Genomic DNA, 15706 nt, shown 5'->3' on the forward strand with positions numbered 1-15706 from the left:
GTAAGAAAGCTATCAGCCCACGTCTGAGGTGCTCCGATGTCTTCGATGTCTGATGTGGATCCCAAATACTCGATCAGTACTCTAGGACAGGTCACGCTAGCATCCTATATGCGGTCTCCTTTACAGATGAACCACGCTTTCCTAAAAGTCTCCCAACAAACCGATGTCGACCATTCGCCTTCCCTACAAGAATCCTCACACGCTCGTTCCATTTCACATCGTGGTGCAACATTGTGTCCAGATATTCAAACGACGTGAGTATATAAAGCAGGACACTAATAATACTGGAGTCGTACATTACAATTTTGTTCGCATTGGCTTACATTTTCCCACATTAAACCTAGCTGCCATTTCATAATTTTGAACATTTTTATGCAGCGACAGCAACTGATATTGTTTATATAAGAATATACAGCCTACAGTTGCAGGTTAACTTTATCGTTTACCCAGGTTTCAACGTTAGCAATATCGTCTTCTTCAGAACATTAAAATTATTTAAATGCTTACCTAAAACAGGCCATGTCCTAAGTCAACTTTATAAAACTTGATGCATAACCATAAGGTTTTGTCACTTGTATTAACCAAGCTGTAGCAATTCACTTTAAGCCCGTTGTATGGGCCTCGTCGTGTGACTAGAGAGACTGCGGAACGTTGAAATCTGGGTGAACGATAAAGTTGACCTGCAACTGTAGGCTGTATATTCTTATATATACTAGCTGCCATTCACCGCACAAACTAGAAATTTTGTCTAATTCATCTTGTACCCTCCTACAAGCACACAATGTCGACACCTTGGTTGGTTGGTTGGTTGGTTGGGGAAGGAGACCAGACAGCGTGGTCATCGGTCTCATCGGATTAGGGAAGGATGGGGAAGGAAGTCGGCCGTTCCCTTTCAGAGGAACCATCCCGGCATTTTCCTGGAGTGATGTAGGGAAATCACGGAAAACCTAAATCAGGATGGCAGGACGCGGGATTGAACCGTCGTCCTCCAGAATGCGTGTCCAGTGTCGAACCACTGCCCCACCTCGCTCGGTGTCGACACCTTCCCGTAGACTATAGGGTCATCAGCAAACAATCGCAGCTTGCTGCCACCCTGTCCGCCAGATCATTTAGCTGTACACAAAATAATAGCTGTCCTATCATACTTCGCTGGGGCATTCTTGACGATACGTTTGTCTTCGGCGAACACTTGCCATCGAGGGAAACACACTGTGTTCTGTTACTTAAGAAGTCTGTTACGTATCTAGGAATTTATTCCATATTATAGTGTCTTCGTTAACAGTCTGCAGGGGGAACCGTGACCAATGCTTTCCGGAATTAGCTACTCATTCTTTCAGTTTTAAATTACAATTTTGACTAGATTTAACAGTGCTTTGATAAGTACACTACTGGCCATTAAAATTGCGACACCACGACGATGACGTGCTACAGAGGCGAAATTTAACCGACAGGAAGAGGATGCTGTGATATGCAAAAGATTAGCTTTTCAGAGCATTCACAGAAGGTTGGCGCCGGTGGTGACATCTACGACGTGCTGACATGAGGAAAGTTTCCAACCGATTTCTCATCCACAAACAGCAGTTGACCGGCGTTGCCTGTTGAAACGTTGTTCTGATGCCTCGTGTAAAGAGGAGAAATGCGTATCATCACGTTTCCGACTTTGATAAAGGTCGGATTGTAGCCTATCACTATTGTGGTTTATCGTATCGCGACATTGCTGCTCGCGTTGGTCGAGATCCAATGACTGTTAGCAGACTATGGAATCGGTGGGTTCAGGAGGGTAATACGGAACGCCGTGCTGGATCCCAAGGGCCTCGTATCACTAGCAGCCGAGATGACAGGCATCTTATGCGCATGGCTGTAACGGATCGTGCAGCCACGTCTCGATCCCTGAGTCAACAGTTGGGGTCGTTTGCAAGACAACAACCATCTGCACGAACAGTTCGACGACGTTTGCAGCAGCGTGGACTATCAGCTCGGAGACCGTGGTTACGATTATTCTTGACGCTGCATCACAGACAGGAGCGCCTGCGATGGTGTACTCAACGATGAATGGCAAAACGTCATTTTCTCGGATGAATCTATATTCTGTTTACAGCATCATGATGGTCGCATCAGTGTTCGGCGACATCGCGGTGAACGCACAATGGAAGCGTGTATTTGTCATCGCCATACTGGCGTATTACCCGGCGTGATGGTATGGGGTGCTGTTGGGATATTGGAAGATGGCTATTTCTTGATGATGATATCTGATGTGTTAATATTTTAAAAGGAAAATGATATACACTGAAGAGCCAAAGAAACTGCTACACAGGCCCCCACGAGCAAGAAGAAGTGCCAGAACACGACATGGCGTGGACTCGACCAATGTCTTAACTAGGGCTGGAGGGCTGTCCATAAAACTGTATGAATGCGTGGATATCTCTTCTGAACAGCACGGTTCAAGGCGTCTCAGTAATGCTCAATAATGTTCATGTCTCGAGAGTTTTCTGGTCAGCGGAAGTGTTTAAACTCAGAAGAGTGTTCCTGGAGCCACTGCGTATCAATTCTGGACGTGTGGGGTGTCGCCTTGTCCTGCTGGAATTGCCCGTCGGAATGCACAGTGGACATGAATGGATGCAGGTGACCAGGTAGGATGCTTACGTTCGTGTAACCTGTCCGAGTCGTATCTAGATGTATCACGGGTTACATAACACACCAACTACAGACCCCCCCACACCATTATAGAGCATCGACCAGATTTAACAGTTCCCTGCCGACATGCAGGGTCCATGGCTTCATGAGGTTGTCTCAACATACGTCCAACCGCTCGGTACAATTTGAAACGAGACCCGTCCGACCAGGCAACATGTTTCCAGTAATCAACAGTCCGATGTCAGTGTCGACGGGCTCGGGCGAGGTGTAAAACTTTGTGTCGTGCAGTCATCAATGGTACACGAGCAGGCCTTCGGCTCCTAAAGCCCATATCGAAGATGTTTCGTTGAATGGTTCACACGCTGACACATGTTGATGGCTCAACACTGAAATCTGCAGCAATTTGCGGGAGTGTTTCACTTCTGTCACGCTGAACGATTCTCTTCAGTCGTCTGGACTGCCACAACACGTCATTGGTCTCGTTCACACAGGATCTTTTTTCGGTGGCAGTGATGTCGGCGATTTGATGTTTCACCGGATTCATGATAATAACGGTACGCTCGTGAAATGGTCGTACGGGAAAATTCCCGCTTCATCGCTACCTCTGAGATGCTGTGTCCCATCGCTCGTGCGCCGGCTATAGCACCGCGTTCAAACTCAGTTAAATCTTCGTATGCTGCCACTATAGAATCAGTAACCGATCTAACAACCACGGCAGACACTTGTTGTATTACGTAGGCGTTGCCGACAGCAGCACGGTATTCTACCTGTTTATATATCTCTGTCTTCAGCGTATTTGAAGAATGGTGGCCAGAGACACAGTTGTTAGGCAGCAGTATCTGTGTCTGTTGTGGCAGGACTGTGGAGTCGTAGAATCTTTGATAGGCAGTGCTGGATAACTGCGATGTGCATGGACGCATTTTTAGAACTACGTGAGTTGCAGATACATTACGACGAATAATGACGACTCAGAACAATGGTTGGATGTTGTTGTTGTCGTGGTCTTCAGTCCAGAGACTGGTTTGATGCAGCTCTCCATGCTACTCCATCCTGTGCAAGCATCCTCTCCCAGTACCTACTGCAACCTACATCCTTCTTAGTCTGTTTAGTGTATTCATCTCTTGGTCACCCTATACGATTTGTACCCTCAATGCTGCCCTCAGATGTGGACTCTGACCACAATCTATTAGTTATGACCTGTAGATTAAAACTGAAGAAACTGCAAAAAGATGGGAAAGTAAGGAGATGGGACCTGGATGAACTAAAAGAACCAGAGGTTGTACAGAGTTTCAGGGAGAGCATAAGGGAACAATTGACAGGAATGGGGGAAAGAAATACGGTGGAAGAAGAATGGGTAGCTTTGAGGGATGAAGTAGTGAAGGCAGCAGAGGATCAAGTAGGTAAAGAGACAAGGGCTAGTAGAAATCCTTGGGTAACAGAAGAAATATTAAATTTAATTGATGAAAGTAGAAAATATAAAAATGCAGTAAATGAAGCAGACAAAAAGGAATACAAACGTCTCAAAAATGAGATCGACAGGAAGTGCAAAATGGCTAAGCAGGGATGGCTAGAGGACAAATGTAAGGATGTAGAGGCTTATCTCACTAGGGGTAAGATAGATAGTGCCTACAGGAAAATTAGAGACCTTTGGAGATAAGAGAACCACTTGCACGAATATCAAGAGCCAGGTGGGGCGCCGACCGATCTACTCTCCTACGGCTTTACCAGGCTTTAATCCATGGGCTGCTTATGCTGCCCATGTTTTTAGCTTGCCCGGGCATCAAAATTATCGTGTCCTCTTCCCGCAGTCAGTCGTTCATCTGCCAGAACGTCGGCCCCGATTGGGCTGTCCGATAGCCGTACGCGTCAAACAGCTTCTCTACGGGCTTGGGTGTTTCCCTGTTCCACCTCCTTTCTGGGCCCCTCTGCGTACACCCCCGTGGTGTGTGCCTCGCCCTTGCCTTCGGCTCGACTTGGCACATGGCCCGAAGGCGTCAGTCCCTCCGGAGGCCTTCCGACGCCGCTTTTATTCCATCCTGGCCACGTATCAGGGCTCTGGCGTTGTCTACACCGACGGTTCGATGGTTGCTGGTCTCGTCGGTTACGCACTAACTCTAGGGGACCATTCCGAACAACGTTCGTTGCCGGCTGGCTGCAGTGTTTACACTGCTGAGCTGGTCGCCATCTTCCGTGCCCTAGAGTATATCCGCTCCTGCTCAGGTGAGTCCTTCGTTATCTGTAGCGATTCCCTGAGCGGTTTACGAGCTCTCGACCAGTGTTTCTCGTCTGGTGCTGGCTATCCAAGAGTCCCTGCATACTCTCGGCCGTAGCGGCAGGTCTGTGGTCTTTGGACCCCAGGCCATCTTGGTATACCCGGCAATGAAACTGTTGACTGCCTGGAGAAAGAGGCCTCCAGTGGGCCATCTCTGGAGATTGGCCTCCTGGCGGCTGATTTGCGGGCAGCCTTACGCCGCAAAGTTCTCTCGTTTTGGGATGCTGAATGGCGCGGTCTGGCCACCCCTGACAAACTCCGTGACGTCAAGGACACGACGACTGTGTGGCGGTCATCCATGCGAGCCAACCGCAGGGACTCAGTCGTCCTTTGTCGGCTCCGCATTGGCCACACCCGACTCACGCACAGTTATTTACTGTGTCGTGAGGATCCCCCACTTTCTCGTTGTGGGGCGTCCTTGACGGTGGTCCATATTCTTTCGGAGTGCGCCCTTTTAACCGTGCTCAGGCAGACTTTTGCAATGCTCTCTGCTCTTTTATCAGATGACTCTGCCACGGTGGACTTGGTTTTGTGTTTTATTCGGGCAGGGGTTTTTTATCCTTTAATCTGAGTGTTTTTTTTGTTGATTCTGGCTTTTAGCCTCTGATTTTAAACTGAGTTTTTAAAGTGTTCTTGGTGGTTGGCTTTTCCTCTTTTTCTCTACGGTCGGCCAACCACCGTCACACTGTGTGCTTTAATTTGTTTTGTCTGGTCTCTGTCAGAGTATTTCATGTCCTGTTTCGTCTGCTGTCTTTCCTGTTGTTCGTTTTTTATTCTCTTCGGGTGGTTTTAGTTTTTATGGAACAAGGGATCGATGACCATAGTAGTCTGGTCCCTTTAATCCCACAAACCAACCAACCAATATCAAGAGCACAGATGGAAACCCAGTTCTAAGCAAAGAAGGGAAAGCAGAAATGTGGAAGGAGTACATAGAGGGTCTATACAAGGGCCATGTACTTGAGGACAATATTATGAAAGTGGAGGAGGTGGTAGATGAAGATGATATGGGAGATACGATACTGCGTGAAGTGTTCGACAGAGCACTGAAAGACCTGAGTTGAAACAAGCACCCGGGAGTAGACAACATTCCATTAGAACTACTGACAGCCTTGGGAGAGCCAGTCCTGACAAAACTCTACCATCTGGTCAGCAAGATGTACGAGACAGGCGAAATACCCTCAGACTTCAAGAAGAATATAATAATTCCAATCACAAAGAAAGCAGGTGCTGACAGATGTGAAAATTACCGAACTATCGGTTTAATAAATCACAGCTGCAAAATACTAAAGCGAATTCTTTACAGACGAATGGAAAAACTGGTAGATGCGGACCTCGGGGAGGATCAGTTTGGATTCCGTAGAAATGTTGGAACACGTGAGGCAATACTGACCTTACGACTTATCTTAGAAGAAAGATTAAGAAAAGGCAAACCTACGTTTCTAGCATTTATAGACTTAGAGAAAGCTTTTGACAATGTTGACTGGAATACTCTCTTTCAAATCCTAAAGGTGACAGGGGTAAAATACAGGGAGCGAAAGGCTATTTACAATTTGTACAGAAACCAGATGGCAGTAATAAGAGTCGAAGGACATGAAAGGGAAGCAGTGGTTGGGAAGGGAGTGTGACAGGGTTGTAGTCTCTCACCGATGTTATTCAATCTGTATATTGAGCAAGCAGTGAAGGAAACAAAAGAAAAATTTGGAGTAGGTATTAAAAGAGAAGATTAAAGAAGAAGAAATAAAAACTTTGAGGTTCGCCGACGACATCGTAATTCTGTCAGAGACAGCAAAGGACTTGGAAGAGCAGTTCAAAGGAATGGATAGTGTCTTGAAAGGAGGATATAAGATGAACATCAACAAAAGCAAAACGAGGATAATGGAATGTAGTCGAATTAAATCGGATGATGCTGAGGGAATTAGATTAGGAAATGGGACACTTAAAGTAGTAAAGGAGTTGCTATTTGGGGAGCAAAATAACTGATGATGGTCGAAGTAGAGAGGATATAAAATGTAGACTGGCAATGGCAAGGAAACCGTTTCTGAAGAAGAGAAATTTGTTAACATCGAGTATAGATTTGTCAGAAAGTTATTTCTGAAGGTATTTGTTTGGAGTGTAGCCATGTATGGAAGTGAAACATGGGCTATAAATAGTTTGGAAAAGAAGAGAATAGAAGCTTTCGAAATGTGGTGCTACAGAAAAATGCTGAAGATTAGATGGGAAGATCACATAACTAATGAGGCGGTATTGAATAGGATTGGGGAGAAGTTTGTGGCACAACTTGACCAGAAGAAGAGATCGGTTGGTAGGACATGTTCTGAGGCATCAAGGGATCACCAATTTGGTACTGGAGGGCAGCGTGGAGGGTAAAAATCGTATAGGGAGACCAAGAGATGTATACACTAACCGGGTTCAGAAGGATGTAGGTTGCAGTGGGTACTGGGAGATGAAGGAGCTTGCACAGGATAGAGTAGCATGGAGAGCTGCATCAAACCAGTCTCAGGACTGAAGACCGCAACAACAACAACGCTGCCCTCCAGTACTAAATTGGTGATCCCTTGATGCCTCAGAACATGTCCTAACAACCGAGCCCGTCTTCTAGTCAGGTTGTGCCACAAATTTCTCTTTTCCCCAATTCTATTCAATACCTCCTTATTAATTATGTGATCTACCCATCTAATCTTCAGCATCCTTCTGTAGCACCACATTTCGAAAGCTTCTACTCTCTTTTTGTCTAAACTATTTATTGTCCACGTTTCACTTCCACAATATTATACTTGCATAAAAAAATTCGGATATGAAGAGTAAGGTATAATTTGATGAGGTGAAAAGCTTATTTTAATTTTTGTAGACTTGTGTTGTTGGTCCACTTATTCTCATCACACTCGAGTTTTTGATAAGTATTTTATTGAGTGGTCTGTGTTAATTTACTGTAGCATTCAAGTTATTAGATTAAACAAATTTTCGTATTAGAGTCTATAATTGTTTTCGTCGATAAGTTCCTTCGTAACTGAATTTTCAGTTCTTAAAGGTTGAGTCACGTGCTTCATTGTATCATGATTACGAACCCAATTTCCCTGGAGCAACTGCATTTTGTTTTTGGCAGGTTTTTTTTTTTTTTTTTTTTTTTTTTTTTTTTTTTTTTTGCGGTGTCTTGCTGTGTTTCTGCTTCTCAAGTACTTCATTCTACAGGTGAGATTCGTAATACGTGATTATTTCGCTTCCTGTACGCAATGCAGGTTCTGTCAGTTCCTTTATTTTACCAGAACCGTACGTCAGTGCAGAAGTTTTCTTATGTTTCAGATTACGTTCTTATACAGGTCAACATTACAGTTTTTGTATAAATTTACGTTTTATTTACATAGTTCGCATTGGCCAAGTCTACTGAGCGTGAATTTATTGGTTTGCTTGAAACTTCCTGGCATATTAAAACTGTGTACTGCACCGAGACTCGAACTCGGGACCTTTACCTTTCGCGGTAAAGTGCTCTTCCGAAGCACGTTTGACGACCCGTCCTCTCCTCTTTGATTCCAACAGTACCTCGTCTCTTAGCTTGCGCACTTCAAAGAAGCTCTCTTGCGATCCTTGCGGAAATAGGCGTCCTGAAAGAAAAGATATTGCGGAGACAAGGCATTGCCACAGCCTGGGGTTTCGATAATGAAATTTCCCTCTGTAGCGGAGTGTGCGCTGTTATGAAACTTCCTGGCTGATTAAAACTGTGTGCCGGGCCGATACTCGAACTCGGGACCTTTGCCTTTTGATAGAGCACTTGCCCGCGAAAGGCAAAGGTCCCGAGTTCGAGTATCGGTCAGGCATACAGTTTCAATAAGTCAGGAAGTTTCATAACACCGCACACTCCACTGCAGAGTGAAAATTTAATTCTGGATTATTGGTTTGCTTATTTATTTGCTTATGAATGAGATCAGTTTTCACACATACAGGATTCTTTTCAGTTTCATGTAAGGGATGTGGATTTGAGCTCAGTAGCACATATAGGCTGTCAGTTCACATTCTCAGGTTTGTATTTACGTTAACACACACACACACACACACACACACACACACACACACACACACACACACAAGCAAAGGAATATTAAGAACCTGTTACAACAGTATTGGGCCAGTTTGCTTCAGGGCAGGATACAAAGGCCTCATGACACCTTACCCAAACTGAATCAGTACCTACAAACACTATGTGATCAAAAGTATGCGAACACCTGACTGAAAATAACTTACAAGTTCGCCGCGCCCTCCATAGTTAATGATGGAATTAAATATGGTGTTGGCCCATCCTTAGCCTTGATGACAACTTCCATTCTTGCAGGCATACGTTCAATCAGGTGATTGAAGGTTTCTTGGGCAATGGCAGCCCATTCTTCACGCAGTGCTGCACTGAGGGGAGGTATCGATGCCTGGCACTATGTCGGCGTTTCAAAACATCCCAACGGTGTTCTGTAGCATTCAGGTCATGGATCCGTGCAGGCCACTCCATTACAGGGATGTTATTGTCGTGTAACAACTCAGTCACGGGGCACGCATTGTGAACAGGTGCTCGATCGTGTTGAAGTCGCCATCCCCGAATTGCTCTTCAACAGTAGGAAGCAAGAAGGTGCTTAAAACATCAATGTACGTCTGTGCTGTGATACTCCCACGCAAAACCAGGGGGGCAAGCCTCCTCCATGAAAAACACGACCACACCATAACACCACCGCTTGAAAATTTTACTGTTGGCACTACACACTTTGGCAGATGACGTTCACCGGGCATTTGCCATACCCACACCCTGCCATCGGATCGCCACATTGTGTACCGTGATTCGTCACTCCACACAACGTTTTTCCAGTGTTCAGTCGTCCAAAGTTTACACTCCTTACACCAAGCGAGGCGTCGTTTGGCATTAACCGGCTTGAGGTGTGGCTTATGAACAGCCGCTCGACAGTGAAATCCAAGTTTTCTCACCTCCTGCCTACCTGTCACAGTACTTGCAATGGACCCTTTTGCAGTTTAATATTCCTGTCTGATGGTCTGGATAGATGTCTGCCTATTACACATTACGACCCTCTTCAACTGTTGGCGATTTCTGTCAGTCCACAACGCGATCGGCTTATGCGATTTTGATCCGTACGTGTCCCTTCACGTTCCCTCTTCACTATCAGAATGGAAACAGCGGATCTAGGGATGCTTGCGATTGTGGGAATCTCTCGTACATGACATCCAATCACCTGACCACGTTCGAAGTCCGGGAGTTTCGTGGAGCGTTCCATTTTGCTCTCTCACGATGTCTAACGACTACTGAGGTCGTTGATATAGAGGACCGGGCAGTAGGTGGCAGCATAATGCACCTAAAAGGAAAACCTATGTTTTTTGGGGTGGAATGACGAATCGCGGTACACAATGTGGCGATCCGATGCTAGGGTGTGGGTATGGCGAATGAACGGTGAACGTCATCTGCCAACGCTTGTAGAGCCAACAGTAAAATTCGGAGTGGTGGTGTTATGGTGTGGCCGTGTTTTTCATGGAGGGCCGTCCCTAGATCACTTCAGGCAAATGCTGGGATGGTTCCTTTGAAAGGGCACGGCCGATTTCCTTCCCCATTCTTCCCTAATCCGAGCTTGGTCTCCGTGTCTCATGACCTCGTTGTCGGAGGGACGTTAAACACTAATTTCCTCCTCCTCCAATAAGGTTAATATATGCCAGCCTAAATCGTCGTCAAACTATATAGTTGACTGCAATGCACACATACACAGGGTGACAGAAATGCGGAAAAGTCAGAAACACAACACGTTACCATGGCTAATAAGGTGTAAGAATAACAGCTACCAGTCGTGTAGGAATGGATAAATACAGTTCCTGTATGGTATTCAGAGGTATTTTATACCATTCTTCCTATAAAATAATGCCAACATCAGGGAACGATGGTGGGGGTGGATAGCGATAACCCACCCTTTCTCCAAAGTGGGAAACAAAGGCTAAATACTATTGCGACCTGCTGAATGTGGAGGCAAAGGAAGGCGCGATAATTCTTTCTCTCGTACACAAAACCAGTCATGGATGATATGAACTGTGTAAACAGGGATCATGTTGCGAACACAGAATCACCATTTGGGAACACATTCCGTCCCATGTTATGGACAGGATCAGCGAAAATGGTAACTCAATCCTTGGCAGTAATGTGACCTAGCAAAGTAATCATTTCCCTCAAGCAATACCAAGATGTGTAGAAAACCCACCATGTTTCACCCTTGAGGCGTAAGGTCGACCATAAGTTGGAAACAGTGTGAAACAAGACTTAGTTCCATTGGTTCATAGTCCAGGTTTTATGGCTTTCGCACCAAGTTTTCCCGTTACGGGGATTTGCATCACTGATGAATATTTTTGGAATTCAAGCTCACCTTGGATGATGTTTCTCCACTTTCTCTGTATGCGGTTTAAATCTTTAAAAAATGGTTCAGATGGCTCTGAGCACTATGGGACTTAACATCGGAGGTCATCAGTGCCCTAGACTTAGGAACTACTTAAACCTAACTAACCTACGGACATCACACGCATCCATGCCCGATGCAGGATTCCAACCTGCGACCGTAGCAGCAGAGCGGCTCCGGACTGAAGCGCCTAGAACCGCTCGGCCACAGCGGCCGGTGTAAATCTTGGATACGGCACTTTTTGAAAAACAAAACACTCCGACTACCTTCTTTACGACAGCATCCACCATTCGAACACTGACGATGTATCCACGTTCAGTTTCACATAGCTTCGGCGTAATCATTTCACAACACTTTTGTGACCATGACCGACACTCACAACGTATTGAGGATATGGCACAGGTGCTGTTCGTAGTCAAACACAGGACCGTAACCTGCGTCTGTCCGCTGCTCGTGGTCTCGCTTCCCGAACACGGGGTCCCGGGTTCGATTCCCGGCGGGGTCAGGGGTTTTCCATGCCTCGAGATGACTGGGTGTTGTTGTGTCATCATCATCATCATCATCATCCTCATCATCATCATTCATCCCCATCACGGAGGGAGGAAGGCAATGGCAAACCACCTCCACTAGCACCTTGCCTAGTAAAGGGGTGCGGGTCTCCTACATCATTCCCTTACGCTCTGTAAAGAAGCGTGGGACTTTATTTCCATTTCGAACCTGCGTTTATGTTCAAGCATACATTACCCTTGCTGTTCCCATACTTAACTGCAACCGCTTTAGGTTTTACACATTGACGTTCACTGGAGACTTAGATTCTAAAAAAAAAAAAAAAAAAAAAAAAAGTAGTAAAAAGTCTGGTGTATTGAAATTTTTAAAGCGACCCCCTGGGAGAGTGCCTGGTCTGTAGGGTCAATAAATATTTGTGATTACTTCATTGATCTGCGTTTTGCAGAAGAAGAAGAAGATGTGTGACATTTATCAATAAAAATGGCTGTATTCTCTCGTACAGTTTAAAGTTGTACAAGTAATTTGCTGATGCATGTCACGCACATTTTGTGTGTAAGGGAAGTACCTGGCATTAAAATTTTAATGTCATGAATGTTAGTGAGCTAATTTGACAGTTCAGAATTGAAGTGGACCAAGTCTGTTAAAGTCACTTTCAAGAGAAAAGCCCAAAAATGTAAACCACTTGAATTAATCAATGATGCAATTAAAATTTATAACAAGTGTTGAAAGGGTCTGTTGTGCTACATTATATTAGTACGGACGTCAATTTGAGATGCTTTTAATAGTTTCCCCAATGAAACATTGTCTCAAAATATGGTAGAAAACCCAAAGAGATTCTGGTCGTATGTAAAGTACACCAGTGGCAAAGAACAGTCAATACCGTCACTGAGCGATAGCGATCGAAATGTTACCGACGATGGTGCCACTAAAGCGGACTTAGTAAATATAGTTTTCTGTAATTCCTTCACAAAAGAAGGCAATATAAAAATTCCACAATTAGAAACCAGAACAGCTGTTAGCATGAGTGACATAAAAGTTGATATTTTAGGTGATGTGAAACAACTCAAATCACTTAAGAAAGGCAAGTCTTCAGGTTCAGATGGTATACCTATCAAGTTCCTCTCAGAATATGCAGACACAATAGCGCTCTCCTTAGCAATCCTTCACAATATACATAAATGACCTTGTGGATGACATCGGAAGTTCACTGAGGCTTTTTGCAGATGATGCTGTGGTGTATCGAGAGGTTGTAACAATCGAAAATTGTACTGAAATGCAGGAGGATCTGCAGCGAATTGACGCATGGTCCACGGAATGGCAATTGAATCTCAATGTAGACAAGTGTAATGTGCTGCGAATACATAGAAAGATAAATACCTTATCATTTAGCTACAAAATAGCAGGTCAGCAACTGGAAGCAGTTAATTCCATAAATTATCTGGGAGTACGCATTAGGAGTGATTTGAAATGGAATGATCATATAAAGTTGATCGTCGGTAAAGCATATGCCAGACTGAGATTCGTTGGAAGAATCCTAAGGAAATGCAATTCGAAAACATAGGAAATAGGTTACACTGCTATTGTTTGTCCACTGCTTGAATACTACTCAGCAGTGTGGGATCCGTACCAGATAGGGTTGATAGAATAGATAGAGAAGATCCAACGGAGAGCGGCGCGCTTGGTTACAGGAACATTTAGTAATAGCGAGATCATAGATCAATGGAAGACTCTGCAGGAGAGACGCTCAGTAGTTCGGTACGGGCTTTTGTTAAAGTTTCGAGAACATACCTGCACCGAAGAGTCAAGCAGTATATTGCTCCCTCCTACGTATATATCGCGAAGAGACCATGAGGATAAAATCAGAGAGAGATTAGAGCCCACACAGAAGCATACCGACAATCCTTCTTTCCACGAACAATACGAGACTGGAATAGAAGGGAGAACCGATAGAGGTACTCAAGGTACCCTCCGCCACACACCGTCAGGTGGCTTGCGGAGTATGGATGTAGATGTAGACGTAGACATATTCTAGATTTCCGGAGGCTTTTGATATCGTTCCTCGCAAGCGACTGTTAATCAGATTGCGCGCATATGGAGTATCGTCTCAGTTGTGTGAGTGGATTCGTGATTTCCTCTGAGAGAGGACGCAGTTTGTAGTGACAGACGGTAAATCATCGAGTAGAACAGAAGTGATATCTGGCGTTCCGCAGGGTGTCATGGGCCCTCTGCTGTTCCTGATTTACGTAAATGATCTAGGTGATAATCTAAGCAGCCCCCTTAGATTATTTGCAGATGACGCTGTAATTTACCGTCTAGTAAAATCATAAGACGATCAATTCCAATTCCAAAATGATATAGAGAGAATTTCTGTATGGTGCGAAAAGTGGCAATTGGCACTAAGCAAAGGAAAGTGCTAGGTTATCCACATGCGTACTAAAAGAAATCCGATAAATTTTGGGTATACGTTAAATCGCATAAATCTAAGGGCTGTCAACTCGACTAAATACCTAGGAATTACAATTACCAGCAACTTAAATTGGAAATACCACTTAGATAATATTGTGGGGAAGGCTACTAAAGAGACAGCCTGCATTACTCTTGTCCGTCCTCAGCTGGACAATTGCTGCGCGCTGAGGGGTCCTTACCAGGTAGGCTTGACGGAGGACATCAAAAAAGTGCAAAGAAAGGGCAGCTCGTTTCGTGTTATCGTGCAATAGGGGTGAGAGTGTCACTGTTATGATACGCGAGTTGGGATGGCAGTCACTGAAACAAAGGCTGTTTTCCTTGCGGCGAGATCTATTTACGAAATTTCAATCACCAACTATCTCTTCCGAATGCGTAAATATTTTGTTGACACCCACCTACTTAGGGAGAAATGACCACTATAACAAAATAAGAGAAATCAGTGCTCGAACGGAAAGATTTAGATGTTCCTTTTTCCCATGCGCCATTCGAGAGTGGACAGGTAGAGAAGTAGTACGAGAATGGTTCGATGGACCCTCTGCCAGGCACTTGAGTGTGAATTGCACAGTAACCATGTAGATGTAGATTATATCACCTACGTCATTACAGTCTGCTTAGAAGGATGAAATTTAACAATGTATGGGTGTTCGTTCAGTTCGCACGCGAAACTCTTTTTAAGAAGTGTATAATTAGGGTTTAGTATCTGTGCTGGTTTTACATTAAACTTAATTCTCATTATATTAACATAGTGCCTACTAACATCCGTAGTTTTCGTAGAAGCGTTGCTTAGAAATCCTGCTATATTATAGCACTTACCAAAACTGTATGTTAAAGTAACAAATAATTCGATTCACTTTTGGTGATATTTACCTTATAATCGCTTTTCAAGACCAGATACATTCCGTTCAATACATTCCGTTCAGCTGCTTTTCAAACTCCTTTGCCCTCAATGACAAAATTACAGTGTTATTGACAATATTCGACGTTTTCGTTTCGTATCCCTGAGCTTTAATTCCATTTTCAAATTTGTCCTTGGTTTGCTTCACAACTTGCTCACTGTACAGATTGAGTAATATTGCGGAGGTCTTCAACCCTGCCTCACTCCCTTCTCAATTACTGCTTCTTTTTGAAGTCCTCCATCTCTTATAATTGCAGTTCCCTGTACAAGTTGTGTAGATTTGAAAGATAAAATGTACACTCAACCCCACATAATGCAAATGCGCTAATTTAACATGTTTCGAAGATACAAGTTTTTTCAGAAATATCTCCATGGAGACCATAGGTATCAACCATCGATGTGTGGGAGTTTCTTTGATTTATCAACGACGTGAACAACACTTTCAGTCGGATTGCATATGTGTTACGTCCGAACGACGTACGTAGAGGAAGAAGCGGTCGCACCCACGAC

Source organism: Schistocerca gregaria, chromosome 9 (genome assembly GCF_023897955.1).
Source record: "Schistocerca gregaria isolate iqSchGreg1 chromosome 9, iqSchGreg1.2, whole genome shotgun sequence".
In the NCBI taxonomy this organism is placed as follows: domain Eukaryota; kingdom Metazoa; phylum Arthropoda; class Insecta; order Orthoptera; family Acrididae; genus Schistocerca; species Schistocerca gregaria.